Source organism: Megalops cyprinoides, chromosome 23 (genome assembly GCF_013368585.1).
Source record: "Megalops cyprinoides isolate fMegCyp1 chromosome 23, fMegCyp1.pri, whole genome shotgun sequence".
NCBI lineage: Eukaryota > Metazoa > Chordata > Actinopteri > Elopiformes > Megalopidae > Megalops > Megalops cyprinoides.
In genome coordinates, this window is record NC_050605.1 from 4049818 (window position 1) to 4073249 (window position 23432).

General features: G+C 47.3%; 1 protein-coding gene across 1 annotated transcript in view; it reads right to left on the minus strand.

Moving 5' to 3' along the window:
• The window catches only part of taf3 (TAF3 RNA polymerase II, TATA box binding protein (TBP)-associated facto), a 53572-nt gene that overhangs the window by 17320 nt on the left and 12820 nt on the right, over positions 1-23432 (minus strand). The window lies entirely within an intron of this gene.

The following is a 23432-nucleotide window of genomic DNA, read 5'->3' on the forward strand; positions in this document are numbered from 1 at the left end:
TATTTGTTCTTGCAAACGTTTAGTCTGTCTTGCTACTGATAGGGTTCTGTTAATAAAACATGACTTGGAGGTGAATGACAGCCTTTATGAAGGCAGAGCAATGCGCATCTTAAAAAAAAAAAGCTCTGCAAGGTTTTTTTTTAGCTGCAGTCACAATGCATATGACATGCCTTTAGTGTTATTTTAATAAAAGCATTTTGGATTTCTTTGCCTGGTATGCTGCAGATTTTTTGAAGTTACCTCACAGGCAGAAACAGGAAACACTGAAATCCCCTCAGAGGAATCTCACCCATCGTCTTACAATCGTCAAAATCAATGACAATCAAATACAAATTAATCGAAAAAATTTGGCTTGTCACAACCAAACCCCCTATTAACTATAAAATACAAAAATACAGAGGCCAGATATATATATACCGTATGGGACATATTTATACACCCCTGCCACATTCTGAAATGTTCCGGCACGTATCGGTTTCCTGTCTAATATCCCAGCGCTAGAGGAGGTCCTTGATGTACACGTACATGTCGAGGGTGCAAAGCAACATGTTCTCGCATGTACACAGAACGGCGCAGCGGGGTTGCGTGCTGCGGGAGCCGTCCACACTCGCGTTAGATATCGCTATCCAAGACCGCAATTTTTACCGGCAGATAAAACTGGCTGAACAACACCTTCCACCAGATATACATTTCGCCGCTGGAGTAATCTTTAGCAATATCAAAAGATTTCTAATATCTCCCGCTTCTCGATTACCTCACACCCCCCCCCCCTTCACACAGACCCCCCTCCTTCCCCCTTCCACACACCCCTCTCCAATTGTTGTCTGAGCCCGGCCACGACCGTTCACGAAATGTGCTTCGGCGTGATACAGCCCTGCGATTCAGCCGCGACATAAAGGCTACAGTATAATCTCTTCCCAAAGACACTTCCACCTACCCCCTTCCCCACAATGGAAACATTAAAAATGCTTCTTTAAGCAAGTAAGACCCAGGATGACATCTACTATTATAAATAGTCTAATCTATATGGTAATACTGTTGTATTCTATAACCATAGAATAGGGATAAGATAACATTGTGACTTTAGGGATTCTGTGACTGCCTTCTATGGTAATTGTTATCAAAGGTTATTTGGGTTGACATCGGCGAAGCGCCGTGATTGGCTCTCTTGTGTTATTTATGATATGAATTATGATAACAATGATGTCTCTTCTCCCTCTCTCTCCCTTTCCACCCCAGATACAATAAATTGCTATCGTTAATCATAGCGCTTTGTTCCGCTATGATTACCGCGCGCTGTAATAAGAATTTTATTTAAGAATATGGATTTGTCATCCTTCTTACGGCAAATGAGACTGACGATATTTTATGTCCTGACATTTAATTTGTAAAGCGGGCACAGGCGGTATTTGCATTTATAGCTCTTCTGTCCTTTTTTTTGTGGGTGCCACAGAGTGTAGGTGACATTAGTCTATCAGAGAGCTACACAGAGGAGAACAAAACACAGGAGGGAAACACCACCCAGACAAGCTGACAGTGGATGGGGGAGAGAGAGAGAGATATCTACAGCGGGTGTGATTACTTCTAATGCGTTTATTCACAGAGACCGAGTTCTCTAATCAAATGATGGCGGTGGAAAAAGAGAGACGATTTTATTTACCAAGGGCTCAGTTTGTTTTGGTTTTTTTCTTTTCCAAATCGCAAATCATCTCTGCTTTTAATTTTCCTCCGCGAGAGAGAGCCGCGCAGCGTCTTGGCTCCGCGCGCGCGAGTCATAATTGATTGCGTTATTTACAAATTGAAAGAAAAAAAAAAAACAAATGAAAAAAAAAATCTAGTTCGAGACGATAATCGAGAGCACAAAAAATTGGGTGTAAAATGAGGAATCAAGCGGAGACGCGTGTTGTGCAGAAATTAAAATGAAAAGATAAGAGGGAAGGGTTATTTAGGATGGAGATTGAGAGGAGCTGTCAATTACAAAAAAAAAAAGGGGGAGCGCGGGGCAGTGCCGCGCGCACGGCTCAATCGATTGGTGCGGCTCATCCACCTTCGGCAGGTACCTGCAATGGACGCGCTCGCCACAACCGTGACGACGACGACGACTAATGTGCAGATACGCCGCTGAACTCGGGCACACTTCAAGACACGTATTTGTGGACTTCATTAACCTGCATCTTCCGTATCAGTTTCATTACATTGATTTCCTTATTTTCGCCGCTCCTGTACATTAAAATAAATGAGCGGGATTAGGGACAGTACAATTAAAATCGGCAACATTTATTGAGGAGACCCAATCAATACGAAGGCGAATAGGGTAGGGGTAAACAGGCATTAGATAAGACGCTTTTATGTTGTAATTCCACAAACGACGGTGCGATGGCACAATTATTAACATCCTAAGACAGCAGGGCCCAAATCGACAAGATGTGGAATGGTGACATTTAAAATTTCATCCGTTTTCGCAAAACGGAGTCCGTTTGAAATAGATTGTTTTTTTTTTCTTGCATTTCATTGAAATCATTAAAATGGTAACAACGTGAATGGCAGGTTTCCTGCAAGATCTTTCAAGCACTTTCTGAAAAGGCTGCCTGCACTCGTGACTGCAGAGAACACGTAGGTGACTTTTGCATCTTGAAAAGTCAGATAAATATAACTAAATTCTCAAAACAGGAATAAACATAGAGAGCTTAGGTTCTGACCATATTAATGTGTGTGTGTGTGTGGGTGTATATAAGAGAGGGAGGAGAGTAGGTCACAGCACTTTCCTAGATGTGTGGGCAAAGTGGAGCTATTTCCTTTTCCTGTTTCTGTTGTGCCGCGCATGCCACACTGCTGCCGACAAGGAATGTTAATTGCATTCGAAGTGGGCCGACAGACCAAACTGACATGTTTTTTTTTTTTTTTAAAGGCTACCCTCCCTGTTTTTCACCACTGGGCAAAAAAGAAAGGACAACATATAAACACAACAGACCCAAGGCCTCACGCCAGGTCGCTCCACACCCTGTGTTGTGCTGCCTTCCTCCAAAAAAACCCCACCATTCCGCCTCTCACCCCGTTTTGGGACCCGCTCCGCCAACACCTCTCCGACCTTCACTTACCAAAGCAAAAAAAAAAAAAAAAAAGACGACAACGAAAGAAAAAAAAAAGAAGTCCAGGGGGTACAGAAGGAAAGGGGAAGAAAAAAAAGTTTAAGAACCTTCGGGCTATAAGTTATTCAAGACTAAGCTTTGAATAATTGTCCCGCAATATGAGTTGGTTGATTAATTGCCTGAGATAAGGTCTACTTTTTTTCTCTGGGCTCGGCCTCCTGTGGCGGGCGGCGAGCTTCTCATAATCGCCTCTGTGTACGGGCCCGTCTGCGCGCGCGAGGGGAAGGAGAGCCCAGGCGCCAGAGACGGAGAGAGGGCCCATTCTATTAGCGCAGCATTAACCGGCAGATAACCCTGTATATTCTATTAATGATAATGACTGCTCTAATTATTTAATGATGGCTAGTCCATCATAGGAGGACGTGCTCGGGCTCAGCCCCCGCCGCGCTCATAATTAACGCTGTTTGTGAAAATAAATAAAAAGATGGAGGCGGCGGCCCGTCGGCCGGACGGTCGGGTGCTCTTCCGTGACGCCGGGGTGGGGGTTTGGTTTGACGGTGGGAAGGCGTAGCAACGGGGGTGTGAGAATTTGGGGGTGAGCTTCCGATGAGGGGGTGACCCCACCCCAGCTCTGTCACGCAAACGCGTTGGAAGGCCGCTGGGACGTTGATAAATTTTGACAGGACTGATGTGACACTTCCCCGTACCGCCAATGTAACAAAAAAAAAAGAGAGTCCAATCCAGTATGCTTGCCTGTTGCATGTCAGTCAAACCCAATCTCAGTAACCCTTACAGTCAGGCAGCCCTGCCGCTGGTGGCTCCTGCCAAGAGGGGGGATTTCATCAGTGCCTTAAACTAGCGCCACCCCGCTCCTTATCTGGCACGCGCGGGGATGCAAATCACTCGACCTTTGACCCCTGCCTTTGAACCCGCATGCCACGCTCGCTTGACTCATCAATTTAAGCAAAAACACAGACTCTGAGAAGGAGTGAGAGCGAGGAGAGATGAAGAGATAGGTGCTGAGGGAGAGGGAGAGATTGAGGGGGGGAGATCTGGAGATGGAGAGAAAGGGAAGAGAGAGAGAGAGAGAGAGAGAGAGAGAGAGAGAGAGAGAGGGAGGGAGTGAGGGAGGGAGAGGTAAGGCGAAGGTCTGACCCCGGTCTCTCCGGTCTCCAGAACAAAGGAACCGCGGTGCTAATCCTCTCAGTAAGAATGAGAGGGAGAGAGGCTCCCGCACGGACGGGAGGGCACAACGTCGCACCACCGGCGCTGATAAGCACGGGCGACCCCCCCCCTCCACCCCCGGCCTACCTGCGCTTTAATATTAGCCGTAATGCAACACGGTGTTTACTGCTGCCCTGTAAACCAGCTGGTGCGGAGGTGTCGTGGGGACCTTGTTGTCCCCTTTTCCCCCACCCCGATTATGAAAGGTCAGTGTATGTAAAACCAGTCTTGGGTCCTGTCCTGAATGACATGAAAAGGAACCCTTAAGAAAAAAAATGACTGGTAACCGGAACCAGAACCGATAAGAACAGGACTCCCCAGGCCCACAGACGCCGGTGGTCACGGCACAGACATTTCTGCTTTCCCGTTCCATCATATAGCTGTGCTCAGGACCTCATTAAGCGTGCACTTGGATCATATAAGCATGTGAGGTAAAACTGGGGGCCGAAACGCACAGTGCTCTCAGAGCCCTTTCAGAAGTGCATCACGGTATGGAATGGTTCTAGATCTCCGCCTCGGGATCACCGGGAGATCGTTCCTGTTCTACTGACTGTGGGTGACGTGGGAACAGGGTGGTCTCAGACGCTGAAAGGGGGGACTGGACTACGACCTTTTCAGGAAAAGGCGACACTGGGCACGCAAAAAAAGGAGAGGTGGGCCGTCTCACTGAGGGGGGGGGCCACTCTCTCCCGCATCGCTCTCACCATTAAAACGTCCAATCATCAGCCGAAGCAGTTCTTTCCGTTTATCAGGCTCATGGACAACTCCATAAATGGTCAACAATTACAATTACTTATAATTATAATTATAAAATAATCACATGAACTATATCATTTATATATAATAGCCATTTTATCAATTGTACAATTATATATTTGTATACAATTTTATAAATACAATTATGCAATTTTAATACCTTTCTGAATAAAAATTCAAACCTGTAATATCATAGGGGTATTGGTTCAAAAAAGTCAAATTCAGCTTTAACAGTCAACTCAACCTCCTTTTACAATTGTGCCTATACTGCGGGCACATACATATGTATGCATGCGCTTGCTTCCGACGCAGTACTGTGTAGATAAATCGGCATGCTGATCGCTGATTTTCTGACTTTTCACTCAAGCAGGATGACTTACACTCTAATTCATACACATGATTTTACATTCACTCTTTAAGTTCAAAACAGACAGGGGGTAAGTACAGACACAATTTTCCAATTCACACCTTAAATTCATGGCTTACAAGCAATTTTGACATGATGATTTAAGCATTTGTCATCAATTTTATCTTATGATAAACAATATGTCAGCGTCTTATGCTTGAAATAATTTGAATAATTTCTCATCTTTTTGCTATTTTGATTTAAGAACCTTTAACGCTTTACATAAAACCTTATCATCTGTTCCGTAACTACTAAAATGACCAGTTAATAAATTACTACAAAGCTGGAATACATTTATTGTTTGTTAACAGCATGAACAGATGGTTAACTGTTGCCTAACTGCATGCTTGTATTTTTAATAATGCCACGTGTCATATGAAAAGGGACTGCTAAATTCAGATTAATATATTTAATTCTTCTTTTGAAAAAATTGAAGTAAGATAATTACCTAATTTAATTACATTAGTGCACCAGTGATTTTACATTTGTTAAACACATTTGTAGAGTTGAAGCTACATTACACATTGAGGTGTTTTTGCTGGAGCTTTGCCGTAGTGCCTGGCTCATCAGCCAAAGGGCAGCTCTCCGCTCAGCGACCAAAACAGCAAACACTAAGGTCCGCAGCACACGGGCCCGGCCACGCCACCCCACTCCGCCGCCCCTTCTGTGTTTCGAAACAACTTTATCGACACCGGCTGCCCTCCTCTGTAACGATTTTGACCAGGGGAGAGTGCAGTTATCGAGCAGCCAGACCAGACAGGCGGCTGGCGAAACCCGGCCCCGGCGCGCTCCGCCGGGAGGCCCGACCTGCCTCCAAAATAAACATCGCCTCCTTGCCCCACTGGTCCGATAAAGTCGAGCCTTTATTGAATTGTATATTTACACACAAGCCTCCCCCCACCTAGCTGCTCGGCTCGAGCCAGAAAGGCACGCAAATAAAAATAAACAAAACAAAAACAAAAAATGCGCAGACGAAATAAAATTGTAACGAATGTGAGAGAAACTTCGTTTCTTTTTGGCATCGTTTAGCGAAAAACAGGGGGGGCCCCTGTGGTAGCTGCCTCCTTCACCCCTCACCTGAAGCGGCAAGCAAAACGCGCTAATCCGCGGAGAAACAGAATGACTTTTTTTTGGGGGGGGGGGGGGAGAATAAATAAAAAAATAAATAAAAACTGGGTGTACACTTGACACCCGGTTAATGGCAAATCCTCTCCTTTATATTGTAATTTACTGCAGAGCCTATGGGGCAAAATGCCTTTGAAGTGCTCTGAAATGTCAAATCAATTACGACTTCCTTGTGAAAAGAAAAATCACTTTAAGTCTTTCATGGTAATCATTTACATTTCATGATGGGAAAAAAAAAATGCAATTTGGGATGATTTGTGTGTTAGTTTTCATTTTGGTCTAATTATTTATTCAGGGAAGTTCTGCAAACGGCGGGTGGATTAATTTTTTCTTTCACTTTATTAAAACAGAACACAAAGCCAAAAAAAAAAAAAAAAAAAATCCACTTAACTGCTTAACACATTTGATCAGATGCAAATCAAATCAGGAAAAAAACTACAAAGTGAGCAGAATGTGGAAATTAACAATTACTTTACGAATTGTATATTCTGAAAAAACATATCTCAATATTTTATTTTACCGGTGTAACCATCAAGCTGATAGATTTTTAAAATCTAAGATCATAATAAATACATATGCGTATATGAATATATGTGGGTATATATTTTCACGTCTGTGTGTGTGTATGCGTCAGCAAAGTCTTTCAGAAAACATTCTATGTTTATACAATGAACAAAAGTATTATTTAACTGCAACTGAACTGAAACAGAAATAATTCCAGCAAAATCTGGGAAAGCTGGCCCGGTTTCGGTTTGCGTTCAGAGCCGGTGCTTTGGGACGGGCGGACTCTTCGCCCACTCGTAGCGCGGGCGGCGTTCCTGCCGGTTCCGCGACGCCCCGCTCCGTAACCCGCCCAGCCCAGCCGCATGTTTATCTTTCTCTCCAGGTTTACGGGCTCTCCTTACTGAGCCGCGGCCCTCGTGTTATGACTCCAGAGATATAACATGGGCTCAGACTGTAGAGGCTTCGGGTGTTGGGGAGGGGGGCACCCTGCTCCCCGGGTCAGGCCGGCTCCGCGGCAGAAAGCCGCCACCAGACCGAGACCCTGGGCGGGGGGGGATCTGGACGCCACAGCACCCTCATCTCTTGAGCGCGCTCCGTTTGCACCTTTCACGCGGTGGGGGTGGAATGCCACCCTCTCTCTTGCTTGCAGCATAGTTTGTTATAACATACCTCACCTTCTTTCTCTCTCTCTCTCTCTTTCTTTTTTTTTTCTTCTCTTTAGATCAAGAGCCCCGATTGCGATTGTGAAAAACCGCAGAATTCGTCCGCTCCCCATAACAAAGTGTTTTTTGGCTTCTGTTTTTCCAGGGCCTGGCGCCACCCGGGGAACTGTAAACAATAAACACCGGCTGATGATGGAGGCCTATTTTTTTCCCCCCCTCGTCCTTCTTCCTCTTCTTCTTCGTTGCAGACGAGCCCTCGCGGTGGCACACACGCACGCGGCGCCTAATGAGTAATTTACGCTGCATTCAGAGTTACGGCGTGCAGGCGACGTGTCGGAGCGGCGCTCGCTTCCCCTGGCCTTCTCCTCAACCGTGAACACTATAGAAACTGTACAAAATGCCTTGTTTTTCTGAAGTTGCGGTTATCCGTCACTTATCACAAGTCACCTGCAACTGCTAATGGGTTCTCACTCATACACCCCCCCCCTTCCAAACACACACACACACACACACACACACACACAAAGAATTAAAAAAGTGTTCCCAGAAACTAAAATGACATGTTAATTTCTCCACGGAAATATCATTTTTATATTTAGAGGGACATTACGCTAACACTGTTCGATCACAAAATGTGGCCGTATTAGAGCAGACCCGCAAGGAATTTTCTGGAACTGCCAGCAGAACGGTATCTATACATCTTCCCCGACTGAAAAAACTGGCTCCGCTCAGAAAAGTCCTTCACTTTAGAGTGGCTTCATACCAAAATGACTTTTACTTCAAAGTCCTCCACAATTATGTCTTTCGGCAATTACTCTTTAAAAAACAAAGCAAAAAAAAGAACCACTTGAGTGCTGGCAATGAACCTTTAAAAACAATGCTGTTTTGGGCTACTTTGGCTCAGAGGGAATTGCCCAGGGAGTCTCAAAAATCCCTCCAACGCAACACTAGGAAAATGCCATGGAGGCCTTGGCCCTCCTTCAAACCGTGTCAGGGAAATGCTAACGTTGGAGAACGGGTTCAACGGAGAGGTCAGCACAGTTTCGTGGGGCCGAGACCCCCCCCTACATTGACAACATTAGCCCAGAGGGACTGTAGCTTCTACACGGCCACTCACACGTACGCGCGCACACACACACTGACATACACACATACACCGCCACACGCAAACACCCGTACAGGAGAAAGAAAATCATTAACCGGTCACACCAGGGCAAAAACAATTTTTACTGCATTTCAATTGTTACCAGGTTCTGGCTCGGCAGTATTCTTCCCCCCCTTTTCTTTCTCTGAAGAAAAACAACCGTTTCATCTCCACTTCAAAAAGGCCAAAAGAAAAAAAAGGATTAAAAAAAAAAGGCAAAGCGACACTATGTTAAAAAAAGGGGGGGGGGGGGGCTATTCTGTGTTTTAATGGAAATAATAAGCGGCTACCTATCTCGTGCAATTAACTCGCATCGATTTTTATCTGCCGAGATTTTCGGAGTGCATCTAAAGAAAATGTTTGCGTTTGAAAAACTCCATCAAATAAACAAGATAAGGGGCGCGGCGTATCGGCGGACGGCAGACTTTGTTCTAGCGAGGATCAGTGAGAGGGACGTGCTGTTCGCGCTGATGGCTTTCAGAAGGCTGCGCCGCGGCCCAGGCTAATGTCTCCCCCGGCCCTCGCTGCCATATTGCAGTAATTTGAACAGATTTAGGCGCAAGATAATCGTCCGGGGCTTGTGAGGGAATATAATGAGATGGTCACACAAGCCGCACTAAAGGGCAATATCGCTTTCATAAGTAAACAGGGTAAAATAATGCGCAAAGTCACCGGCTCTCCTTGAAGGTAAAACTAAATCTGCTTTTTTTTTCCCCCTTCCTCGCTTTGGCTCACTAATAAGTTGCGTTAAGAAGTATTTTTAAATATAGTTTTGGTTGCTGTGAAAATGACAGGAAAAAAATCTGATGAGATTTCCTTGTTTTAACCAATAAATAAAATTAAGTGCCATTTTTACATTTACATTTATTCATTTAGCAGATGCTTTTATCCAAAGCAATGTACAAAAGTGCATTTTTCCTTGATTAGAATAAAGTGTTTCATTGAGAAGCTAAACCATACTTATATACTGAATACCAAATACTCATGGTTTTGCAATGTACAGATATAAGCCTGTTCTGTATCTATATATATATCAAAACACACACACACGTGTATATACATTTAACACATACAAAAACACATATTTTATATATATGTATGTGTTTATACACATACACACACACACACACACACACACGTAAAATATCCAGTTGTGACTGATATGGGATTCACGTATCCTACTTTTTCTTTTTTAGAAAGAAAATTATCTTGAGAAGTTGGTCTGGGACAGCACTTGGGCCCAAGACTGAAAAATCGCCCTTGGTTGCCTCGGCATCCACTATTTTTACTCTATCATTTTACATATAAAATGCGTTGTGTTGACAAATCTAGTCTCCGTGACACAAAAAACACAGGCCTGGGCTGGGGTTTTCAAGTAAAAAGGCAAGGAGGCAGCCATCTGACAATGCAAAAGAGAAGACGACAGCACGCTTTCCCACTCTCTCAACTTTTACTGAATCGATAAGCGCTAACTTTTCCAGCGACACAGTGTCTTCAACGGCGCGTCTGAAAAAGAAGTTTCAGAGTGTGAGTGTATGTTATCTTCTTCCCTTCATCGAGTGAATGAGCCCCCACCCCCGGCTCCTTGGAGAATGTTTTAATGGCTATGTCGGCGTCCGAGCTCAAGGCCGGCGTGGAGATATACATTCAGAAACGCAACACGTAAAACTGTACATTTCTGCCATTGAGAGATATGAGGAAATATTTACAACGGAGGTCAGGAAAACACAAGAGCAGCATAAAACATACTGTAGCCAAGTGACACAGCTCCCTGCACCCCATTCTGTTATCAAGCTAAAACTAACACTCGGAAACCTATTTCTTCCAGAGGAGCCGAGCCGTCTCGGGGTCGTGACCCTCCGGCGAGCGTCTCCAAGGTTACGGGGCCGGGGCGATCCGGGGAGATGATATCCGGGTGTTTTATTTATTTGTTTTATTTTTCATCTGACCCAGAGGCTCGGCCCGCCGATCAGGGTTACAGAGAGAGCGGACCACTGCTTCTAATTAGGTTAAATAAATAATTGAAAGTTTAGTCGACTCGCGGGGTGCTTAAAATAACGCCCTATGCCTTACAGCGCCCTGCAAGGCCAGCTCCAAACTTTTGGCGGCGCGGGGGGAAAAACGATAACCCTCGCACGAGCAACTTGGACTTTTTTCTCTTCTGCTTCTATTTATGCCCAGTTCCACTACACTAAAATATGACATGCCGCATGCAAAAATTGCAGACTACAGGCTAGAGAGACTCTGTCTCAACTCTGACACGTTTCTCTGGTGCTACAGGTCACCCCGTGTCTTTCTGGAGAGGCTGGCAGGCCTCTCTCAGTCTGCAGGCCAGCGTGTCTCTGCCTCTGTCAAGGCTCAAAACTCAAGATATTTGAGGGATTCAAGATACTCTGCCTCTCCAGGCTGCCACAGCGCTCTCTCTCTCTCTCTCTCTCTCCCTCTCTCTCTCTCTCTCTGGGCGGACGCGTCTGTGAGTGTTGACAGAGGAAGCAGTGGCCCTTTGGTGGAGCTTGCTGACAGCTTTATGAGCCACTAATTGGGCAGAAAACATCCCCCACCCCCCCCTTCAGCTTTCAAGCACCTGCTAAGTGTTGCCGATTCACCCCACTGACCCAACACTTTGCTTTTAACCGACTCTTTTCTCTGTTTGTTGTTTTTTTTATATAGGATTTAAATGAACTGTTTTGAGCATAAACATGAAAAGAGCTGCTGTTTCTGGGGCGGCCCGTTCGTAACAGGCTGGTGCCGAACTCCTGCCGTCCTGGGTCCCTTACCTGAGAGGCAGCGTACCTGCCGCTGTAGGGAAATCTCTGAACTTCTCACCTTTCCGGGAGCGAGAGAAAAGAAAGGGAGGGATAAAAGAGAAATGTGGGAGGGCGGGCCATGCCCGGATGTGGGAAGCGCATACCGCGCTGCTAAAGGTACCTTTTACCCTCCGCCAGGGCAGGCAGCACAACAATGTGCTTAATAGGCAGGGTATGGGGTGCTTTAAAGTGCCGGTTAGAGGACTGTGTGTGTGTGTATATGTATGTACATGTATATAGATGTGTTTATATGTATCTACATATATATATATATATATATATATATATATATATATATATATATATATATATATATATATATAGATACACACACATATGTATAGTTATGTGTATGTATATATGTTTGTGTTTATACGTGTATGTGAGCGTGTGTGTATGTGTGTTTATATGTGAGTGTGTGTGTGTGTGTGTGTGTGTTGGTATGTGAGTGTGTGTGTGTGTGTGTGTGTGTGTGTGTGTTGGTATGTGAGTGTGTGTGTGTGTACGCGCTGGCTGGGAGCGGCAAGGCCGTGGCGCCAGCAGTCTGCCCTTCCCATGAGAAGGCAACGGCTGAGCGCCGCTGGAAGGCGGAACAGCAGATCTGTGCTGCGGGCCGCGGCGGGGGGACAGGGAGCGCACCCGGGACCCTCCCTCCCTGCCTCCGTCCCGACGGCGGGCGAGGACATTCCTCAGGTGAGAGTCACGGGGTCCCAGGACGACACCATCGCCACGTTTCCACGGCTGACTGACATCATTCCTCTCTTTTTTCTGATTACTCAGCCCGACTCAAAACGCATTTCTTAATTTCTTGTAAAAAGACAATATGTTCTTTTCTCATTTGTCTGCCTTTTCTCACTCTGTAATTGCAGACTGACACGCCTGATGACTCTCAAGTTAACCATTCATTTCGCTCTGTTTCAATGGTACTGGGCTACCTGCCATTAGCGCCATTATAAAGCCCTGATTCTAACCAAACATCTTTGTGTCTGAGATCCTGAAACACAACGCTACAGCTCTAAGGCTGGTCTTATGTCCGAGAAAATCATTATCTAGCTAAACATGTCACATTCAACCTAATGACTACCAAGGCAAACAGAAATGTTCTTAAATATAAACAGGCCCACTCCGTTAGCACTTACACAGGCAAAAACTCTAATATAACAGAAGGTTCATAGAACTTCATTTGTTTTTTTGCTGCCCCCGCAGATTTTTTGATGGCAAAATATCCACCCGCAATTCTATTTTTACCTGCATGCAGGCTGCAGGCGGCCCTTTCAGGACCTGAACCACAGTTGCACGTATATTGGGAGATCATTTATAGAGAATAATTATCTCTTTGATACTAAAAACAGAAATCTGGGAGCCCTTCTTGTATGTATGCCAAAGAGGGCCGAGGACTTAAAAAACTCAGCTGGGTGGTGGTATCCGTCCTATGTAGTAAAAAAAAAAAACATGTAAAAAAAAGTCCATTAAGGGACTGCTGGCTTTTTCAGCCTTCTCTCCATTTTTAATTCATAAAACTGCCCCAATAAAAAACTTAGTCTGTTTTGGCGGAACGCGAAAATCTTGATACGGGGAATGTCTGTTGACAGTCTCCCCATGTCCCCTGGCGGGGTCAGGGCACAGAGAGGCGTTTAACCCCCCAAAAAGACAACTTAAGGGGAGGAAATGGCTCCCTTGTGCTTCGAGGTCGAAAAAATAAAATGCTGGCAGCCGCCTCGCCTGTTCTCAGTGCTTGGCCTGTCAATACCTCTCTTTTAATATTTCACTGTCAGAGAACGCATCCAAGTCAAACAAGGGCCCTGTTTAGGCTGGGCCCAATTCCCCCGACGTTGGTCCAGTCTGGACCACTTAAAGTTATTAAGAGCTATATATACGACGTGCTTACGGGAGCACAATGTCAATGTTGTTTTCTCTCATTAAGATGCATAATTGCTGAATTTACAAACATTTTGGCTTCCTCTCTGTAAAAATCGGAAGCGATTAGGACCGCTGGAAAATGCCGGTCCCGGCAATTACGCCGCCGCTGCCGGCTACGGTGCGGCCGGGCGGATTCCTGCCGTGCTGCGGACCGAGGCCGAGGCACAGAGACCGAACCGGGCCCGGGCCTACGCAGAGAACGGGGCGGCGAGGTGGTACGGCAGCAGGGGAATGCTGGGTAGCTAAGCGGAGATGGAGACCTCAACCTGTTTTTTCTTGGCTCTTCTGTGCTCCATCCCTGTAAAAACAGGCTGCCTCATTCTGTGAAGTGTCACGCAGAAAACGGCCTGAACTCGGTGTGAGGTGAGAAGCCGGACTACGTTTAAGGGGGGTGGAAGAGGGGGTGAATTAGCACAGAGAGACTGAGGGCGGTTGAGATGGAAGGGGGTGGGCCTTACTGGCGGGTCTCTGGGTGGAATTTTGTAAGTCTTTGGTCAGAAGTAAGGCAGGCTTCAGGGCACAGTTAGAGCACGCCTGAGGGTGGAAGTGTGGTGGGCCTCAGGATGGAAGCATGGCGGGTGTCAGGGAGAGCGAGATTCCTCTTCCTGTTTTCAGAGGAGAAAGCCCTCGCTCATCTGGATATGATGAGGACACAGACCCCCCCCCCCACCCGCTCCCACAAAGTAAATATTTATAAGTGCCTTTCTAACAACGATGAGGTTAAAGCCAGTCCTGACCTGCACATCAACGGCATGTCTGTCCTGGGGGGTGAACGACAGGGAGATTACACCTCGCTGAGAGAAGGCTGTTTCACGTACACTGACACATACGTGACACATGTGGTGTGTTAAAGTACACCAACATCTTCATTTTCATGCAGGTCTGAAACGTTGAAGTGATCAAATCTACTGCACACCTGCAAATATTCAGAAGTAACTGCTACTATCTTTATTCTCACCAGTATTCTTATTATCTGTTTGTCTACTGGTTGTCTGCCAATAGCAGAGACTATATTTAGAATCAGTTTTCCACATTCCACTGGATCTAATGTAAAACGCAAGCATCCCCTGGTCACAGAGAGTAGATTTGGACTCTGTGGTCTCTCTCTCGGTTGTCCTGGGATGCAGCATAGGACTGCTGAGATCTACTGAGTGGTTGGATCCTCTCCCGGTCGTGGACTGCCACAGCAGAATCTGGTCCGATCGGGGGCCCGGATCCAGGGAGCGGCTGCTGAACTCTCAGAACTGGGCCCTGACCTCTTGCCCGAGTTACACAAACAGGCTTGCGAACGCCCCGCCCCCCCCTCTTCGTGACCCCGCTCCGTACTGCCTAACCAACGGCTACAATAACAAAACCATTAGAACCAGGCTGTTCCCAAGGACTACTTTACACAAAACCACGAGCAATTAGCTGCCGACACAACACAAGAATCACATACACAAACAGGCAGAGACGCACACACACAGACACTCTGCGGTGCTGAGTAAAGCACGGCACTGTGTAAGAGTGTGTGTGTGTGTCTGTGTGTGTGTGTGTGTGTGTGTGTGTGTGTGTGTGTGTGTCTGTGTGTTCCTGCTCCACTGTCTGTCTGTGGAGTTGAAAGCGGGCGGTCTCTGAGAAAGCTCCCGTGTTCAGATCCGGCCTGACCTGCCTTTCGGGGTCAGGAAATCCCTTCATTTATGGTTATTAGATAAATTTACAAGGCGGGGGGTCACAGAAGGGGCGCGCTCAGTCTGGGAAGTCCTCCTCGTCTGAGAACGGGGCGGGGGGGTGGGGGGGATCCTGGGGCAGGTGGACTTAAACCTCACGTGTGTGTGTGTCTATTTTTAAGGTGTGTATATGTTTAATGTGTGTTGTGTCTCTGCACATATGCATGTGTTTAAGATAGTACACGTGTAGGTGTGTGTTTTCAGTGTGTGTGTATTTTTAGCATGTGTGTCTGTGTGTGTGTCCATAGCATAAGTTACAGGGCCAGCGGTGCATGCAAATCCATCAGGATTCCTGGAAGACCACAGCCAGAGAAGAGTGAGGAATGAAAGAAGTTATCAGCCCAGGGTAGAGAGCTCCCCTGTGGGCTGATCTAGGATCAGCTAACCGAAACCTAATCATATCCCACACCATGATGAGAAAAAAAGCTGAAACTGACCCAAAAATGGTTATGTAACTTGGCTGCCTGATCCAAACAACTCAACTGGGGGCTCCCTACTTTGACCTATCCAATAAAAGTTCTTACATTCGCTGTTAAAGCACATGGTCGCCATGGACTGTAGAGTCTGGTCAGAAAGGACGAATATTCTGAAACTGGCTCCTTTTGAACGGAACGCAGGCCTCGTCCAACCGGCCCGGGCACTGCGGCAGCGCCTTGCAGGGATGTGTTGTGGAATCTCGGGCTGTTGCCTTAATACTGCGAGGCGCAAGACAAAAGCCGCGGAGATCCCGCTCCCCATCCTTCTGCCCTTTCCCTGCCTCCTCCCCGTAATTGAAAGCGCTTCTTCTCGCGGGGCAGCAGGCAGATTATTCACCGCGGCTGAGAGCGGTCGCAGACGGCTCTCCTCATCCTCGGCGGGGCCCCCCCCCGGCTTTGAGGCCTTTGGTAGCAGCAGACTCGACGATGGAAAAGGTACGCCCCTCCGGGCCTGGGGGGTTGTGGGTTCCACACATTACATTTCATTACATTACATTATTGGCATTTACCAGATGCTCTTATCTAGAGCGACTTACATCGGTTACAGTTTTATACAATGTTATCCATTTATACAGCTGGATATTTACTGAGGCAACTGTAGGTTAAGTACCTTGCCCAAGGCTACAGCAGCAGTGCCCTAGTGGGGAAGCAAACCAGTAACGCTTTGGTTACGAGTCCTGCTCCTTAACCACTATGCCACAATGCCCCCCCGACACCTTCATGCACAGCCATTGTAATGCCTCTACGTCACCTGCGTGAGCTTTTCTCTGAGGCAAGCAACACTCGGCCCTTCCAATAATGTGTAACAACAACAAGATGAAGGAGCACCATCTGAAAACGTGTTTATCGGTCAGAAAAAAACGCCTCACAGAACAAAACCAAAAGCAGCTCTGCAATTCTGACCCCAGGATGGTGTGGCTATTTCACGCCTTCGGGTACAGCTCATACTACAGACTTGGGCAATTCCAACCAAGGTCCAAACAAAAGGGCAACCCCTGGCCTACTCCAGGGTATGCAAAGAAGAGGAAAATTGGGTATACCCAAAGTGTTCATATCTCTTCACCACTTCATGTTAACTGGGCTCACCTGCGGCACTCATTCCTCGCCTCTTTCAAGTCTGTTTTTTAAATAAAAATTCTACTCACTGCAAAACCGTGAGCAGTGAAAGAGGCCCAACAAAGCGCTATCCCAAAAGCAACAGATGGTGGGATAACCCTGCTGCGGCGCCCTGAGAATTAGAACCGCGCACTGAGAAACGACGTCAATTTAAATGGTCGTCAGACTGATCGTTTCAACAATTTGTTCTGTTCTTTTTGTCTCGGGTGAGGAGTGCAACTCCGGGTGAGAGAGAGCGAATGCCAGCCTCACCAATAAAACTCCCAGCATGCACTTCTCGCTCACTGAAATTCACACAAACACAGACCCCATCAGATAAGCAAGCTGTGGCACATAGTGCAGCTCTGAATAACAACCTCCACAGCCAGATGTGAGCGTTTAGTGACCTTTTATACTTTTATGTGGCAATGCAAGCCACTAAAGGGTCATTTGTCTAACAGTATCAAGATTCAGGGCCAAAACTCAGTCCGGTTGTTTGGAAATTAAGGGGGGCATTGGGAAAGTCTTGAGATGCAGTTCCTTGGAGTAATTTTGGAATCGGCTTGCTCATACACCATGTGTGCAACAGCCTTTTCGGAGAGAACAGATGGACTTGGGAGTTTATATCCAGTTCAAAGACGGGGAAAACGGTCTGGGACAGAGAAACCCCGGTGTATACACCAGTTTACAGAAGACACAGCCTGAAACAGGGAGACAGGTCCTTAATCCAGTTTAGCGACGAGCACACGTCGGGAGGTTTTTCACCAGAGTCTTACAGTATATAAACAATGGGAGTCTGAGGTAGCGCTGAATTACAGCGTGCGGCTATGCACGGCAAAACAACAGATAAACGCTAGGGAGTGATGAAACAGAGGGCAACACAAGACCCAACACACTCTCCGAGATCCACGATAAAAAGCTGTACAGATTTTTTCCAAGATGGTGTGCGTTTAACAGATGGATCAAAACAGATAAATACGCAGAGGCCTGGTCCCCTACCCGTATGGATATCACAACATTTTTCTGTCAGCCTGAACTTGAAAACTTGACACATCTTTCGAGGATGTGTAAAGGGGGCTGTGAGCAAGTGCCGCTGAGGAGGCGTGTGCGTGCGTGTGTGTGTGTGTGTGTGTATGTGTGCGTGTGCGTGCGCACGCACTCCTGAGCTGCAAAGGAAAATGTGCAGGAGGTGCATTTAGAATTGTAAATGAAAAAACAGATAAAATCAGCACAAAGGTTTTTGTGAGAAATAAGTCTGAGGGGAGTGTGTGCGTGCGCGTGTGTGTGTGTGTGTGTGTGTGTGTGTGTGTGAGTGCATGCGTGTATACACAGTGCTAAAACAATCATGTTCCAAAAAAATCAGCTCACTAAGCCAGCCAGCCACAGCTGTCCCCACCTCAACAGCGGCACACCTGCCACCTATAAAACACATGTGCAAACACGCGCGGTCACAAAACTGTAAGTGTTTTCGAAACGACTGGGCGCTCACGCAAATTAATTTGTTTGTGGGCACTGCTAACTACCTAGCTGACAGTCACAGAGCCAGTGATTATTTACCTGGGGTAGATTTTATACTTCCATGAGCAAACGTGTCTTTGCACTTGTAACTAATCTTTGCTGTTTACATCACCTACAGTATTTTAGCCTTGGCAAAACATGTTCTCAGAGCAAGGAGGCAGTGGCAGTAAGCAGTTTTTCTCAAGTGTGTTCTCGCTTTAATTAAAGCACATTTCTGAAATCTCAATGCAACCTGACTGCGTTTCGTAGGGGGGGATGTACCGTATATAAGATTAGTCAGCTAAGATACTCTAAGCTACATTAACATGCAACATCTGTTTGCATTTGAATTTAATGTTGTTTATATTGAATTAATCTGTTCGTGTACACATTTAAACAGTTTTAAAATCCCCAGCAAAAACGTTGCATAACATCCGTGTCCGACCACAGCGGCCTAGGGCGTGTAGGCAAATTGGAGCCGTGGGGTAATACTGCTATACCCCCAACCAAGCCTCGCTAACCGCCACCTTCACCTCATTTAGCCTCTTATTCCAGCTGGCCTGCATTCAAAGCCCCCTGACCACGGCCTCCACTGCATCCCCTTTCAGCTGCACCTCTTTGAAGTGAGACCTGAGGGGGGTGACCATCAGTGTTTCCTTACCCCCCCCCCCCCCACAAAATACCTAACTGGACACTTCCTCAGCCAGCCGATAGCCAAGAAGCAGGCCTAAACGGTTTCTAGTGTTTCTGGACCAAGGCGCCTCCTCTCTCCCCCCTGGCTCTGTTCGGCGTCTCCATGGCGTCGCTGTGTTTGTCGGCCGCCTCTTTGGGCCTCGCCCCCCCCCCCCCCCCTCCCGCGGGCTGGGTCCCGCTGAGCCGGGCCCAAGGCGTTCTCAAAGCCCCGTCTGTGTTCGGCGGAGCCAGCCTTTAACCCGTTTCCGATATCCTCCGGGGTGAAGCGGCCCGCCATCAAAGGGCGCCCCCCTGTGGTGGGACTCGGCGTGGGGGGGGAGTCTGGGAGCTGACTGAAATACCGCCGCAGAAAAAGCATGCGACAGCTCGCTGCGGCTCGGCGGAAACCACGCGGCTGCACGCACATCGTGGGCATTCCGATTTTGCATTCTGAACGTGAGGGCGGATACAGACCCGGCTCTGTCATGGAAGAGGGATCAATTTCAACAGCACCTTGGAAGCATCTCGGTTGCGTGTACGAACCGTTTGTTTCATTATGCAGCTAGATAAGAGGCAGTATCTTTAAAGGGAAGGCTGACAGTCCCTTGTCAGAAACCGGCTGCCGTTATCTTGGCTCGTTCCAATGCGACGGGATGCTGTTTGGTGTGCTTGACTTCGCACCAATGCTACCTTTTTTCCCCCCGAACCAGGACTGTAGTTAAATATTGGACGACTGCAAGTTCACCTGAAAATAATCCCTATTTTTTCCACCATCCACCACATCTCTCCAATTAGGGTACGAGTGCAGAAACCAAAACACAATCTGTTAATGCATTCTGCATTTAACCAGTTCAAGTCATATTCAAAACTGCAATTAATATGAGAGGAAGATCATTAGCAACGAGGTTACGGGAAAACACTTAAGTGACACGGGGCATCTTAAGTTCTTGCATCAGGTCAGAGCAAGAGTAAGGTCGAGCCTGACCACCTGTCTGATCTTCAAAATTGAGCATTCACAGCCACCTCTTTCTATTTATTTTTTCCACTCCTTTTTTCTCACCACTTTTTAACCTAACATTTTGTAACCATTAACTGTATATTAAGCTACAGGGAACACTGCACAGGGAACAGTGAGAACAATCCTCCAATACACATACATGCCAACTGCCAACTATTTGTTGTACTACAACTCCCATAATGCACCATGATGCAGATGACAAATGGGGGATAGATGCATCTCCCTCATGTCATCTATGCAATTCACAGGCACCAGGTGCTGAGAGTGGTGCAACGCCAGAACCCTGGCCAACATGCCTACCCCAGGCCAATTCTTTTGCTGCCAAAGGCTCATGCAGATGACACATCCGGGCTGTAAAATGGGCCACGGGGCTTGACCTGCACTTGGAACGAGCACCTTAACTGACTGAGCCACCCAGGAGCCGGTCTCGGCAGCCTCATCTGAAATCAAGCCTTTGCGTTTCACAGCATCAGACACAACAGCCTGCGTTGTGTCTCTGAATTCTCTCTCTGAATTCAAAGACCAAACCACCGTCCTTAAGCATCCTGTCATTCCGCGGAGAACGGGCGCGTGGCTGGTGTAAGTCGCGAGAGAGAGAGAGACCCAGAGAGAAAGAAAAGAAAGGCTTGTTTTGTTTAGCGCATCTGACAGACAAGCAGAGCGCTGTGCGCGTGACAATTATTCACTCATTCTGTTTGAGCCGGTCGCACACTTAACGCGGCACAGCGGCTTCTGAAAGCGCTCTCGCTCCTGTGGCGTGGGGCCCCGCTCGGCAGTAATGTCAGGGTGCTATTATAAGGAGCGGCACGTAGCGCAGACCCGGGAACAGCGAGATCGCGGGTAAAAATAACACACAGCTGGAGAAACGGCAGGGCCCCGTGCACCTGGCACACTGAGCGTACCTTGCTGCCCCCTGGCTCTGACGTCATGGGAAAGATGTCAATTAACAGCCTTTATGGGCCCTTCTTCACGCATACACACACACACACACACACACAGACACACACACACACACACACACACACACACACACACACACTCTCTCCCTGACCTCGTTTGACGACCGCTCGCAGCCAGTCGTTAAAAGCCAGCCCTTTCGCTGTGGTCTGGCGGTCAAACAGCGCATTAGACCGCAGACACTCCAAAGTTAATTGAATGTTTGCTGGCAGAGTTACAGTTCACGGCGGCGTGGGGTTGGGGGGTGTAATTAATTCCTTTGTTTATTGGGAAACGTGCAGCAGTCATTGGTAACCGGCACCGCGCAGGAGATTACTGTGTGGCTGATTGTGTCTGTGTGCGGGGCCTGCAGCGGTTTGAAAAGTAAAGCACTCCTCTCTCTTTTGACCTTCGGAGACCCCGTCTGCTCTGTCATCCCGTCCCCTCCGTCACTGTCTTTACCAGCCCCGTCCTCGCGCCACCTTCAACAGAGGCAGCAAATAAATAAAAACGGGATCAAAAGCAGGGGGAAAAAAACAAGTCAATTACAGCAATCCCCGGGGAATCTCTGCCTTTCCTTTGTGCGGCCCTAACGCGTAAACACGCCAGGGATGACCGAGGGGCACGTCCCGCTCCCGGCTGCCGCATTCCGAAATGTCACCGTCTGCCGGTTCTGAGGATGGCTCCCCGCCGCCGCTCCAGCTCAGTGGGGATCTGCCGGCGCTCTCTGAGGAAGCCAACCCAGGGCAAGTGCTCAGTTGGGCATACTAAGTGCCAGCCCTTCTGAGGGTCATTTTTTCCTCGGCATCGAGCTATAGCGTCATGCCTGTACCCGTTCCCAGACTAAAAGCTTTCAAAGTTTGAAACGTGCATCGACTTTTTTGTCTGGAGGACTTCCAAGTAGGTTTCAAGTTCTGATTGGATCTGACAGACAATAGTAATTTCCTTGCTTTTATTTTTAGCATCAACCTCAGGCTTTGCTTTCAAAGAACAAAGACCTTTGACAGAAAAGTGGCATTGCACAGTTTAAAGGTTAAGTAACCGAGCTTGGCACCAGGAGGTTTCAGTCACTGCAGGTTCAACTCCAGATGGGGCTAAGTCACTGTACCCTTTACCAAAATACTTCACCCTGTATTATTATCAGAAGTTACACACGTTTTCCTAGATAATTGTGTCCTCTTAGCAAATAGCTAATAACCATGAGCAATGAAACAATTAGTATACGCATACTACTATATGATACTTTATACTGCAAACTATACTATGCATACTCTGAGCTACTATGAGAATTGCTGCATATGAGAATCCCATTGCCTGGGAAGGTGTCCCATTCCCTGTTATTCCCTCCCCAGCACGTTCTCCCCAGTAGAGGGCAAAAGCAAAAAATAGAGGAGGGAGTGAGCAGGAGCGAGGGGAAAAAGTGAAAATCCTAATTACACACTTTAAATAATGGACAGTGGAAATGCGTTTCTGCGTTCAGACTGTGGCTGCGGGAATGGGAAATTCCACAGTCCACTTAGTAAGAGGCCGCGAGCACGTCGGAGCGGGCCGCCAGAGGGAGAGGCCACGTAAATGAGCTGGCTCTCCTGGCTGGCACACGCCAAAACCGACGGGGGGGGGGACGACACCGATCGGAGGGCCCCCTTCTCCCCGGCTTAGAGGACGAGGGGCGCCCCGTTCGCGGGCCACGCTCTTGGGCCGAGCGCACAGGTTCGCTCCCGAATCGCCCCCGGACCGCTCTCGCTGAAAGGACGCCTCGCTTTCTTAGAAGGCACTCTGCGGTTTCTTGCTCTCTCTCTCAACCTGGCATTACTTTTTAAAATATCATAACTGGAATTAAATATGCGGGCTTGACGGATTATTTTTAATTTTCTAGAAATGGAATAAAACGGGGGTATTTTACATGCTTCCCCCGTTCCTGACAAGTTTTGGCCAAACCGAGCCATTTCCTCTGGTGGCATTAAGTGCCCCGCCAGCCTCGTTCCCTCCAAAAACAATAAACACACATTAATACCCCGGCCAGCGCGTAATGGCTTCCAGCAGAGGGGGGGGAAGCAGCGGAACCCACCCCCAATTATCAGCCAAATAGTGGTCTTGAGAACATGGTTCCATAATTTACGAAACCTTTTTTTTTCCTTCACAAAAATTGCCTCGTCTGTGAAGATGACCTCCCCCCACCAAAAAAAAAAAAAAAAAATCTGATGTACTATGGTAAAAATAAATAAATAAATAAATACTTCCACCATGTCAAAAAAGCAGCCATTCTGTCTTTTTAGGGATGCTTCTCACCCCCCACACCCCAGGTTTGCTCACCTCAGCAGCCTCCCCAAAAAAAGGAAAGCACCCAAAAAAAAAACAGAAAGAAAGGCAGAAATGCTGCCACTTTCCATGG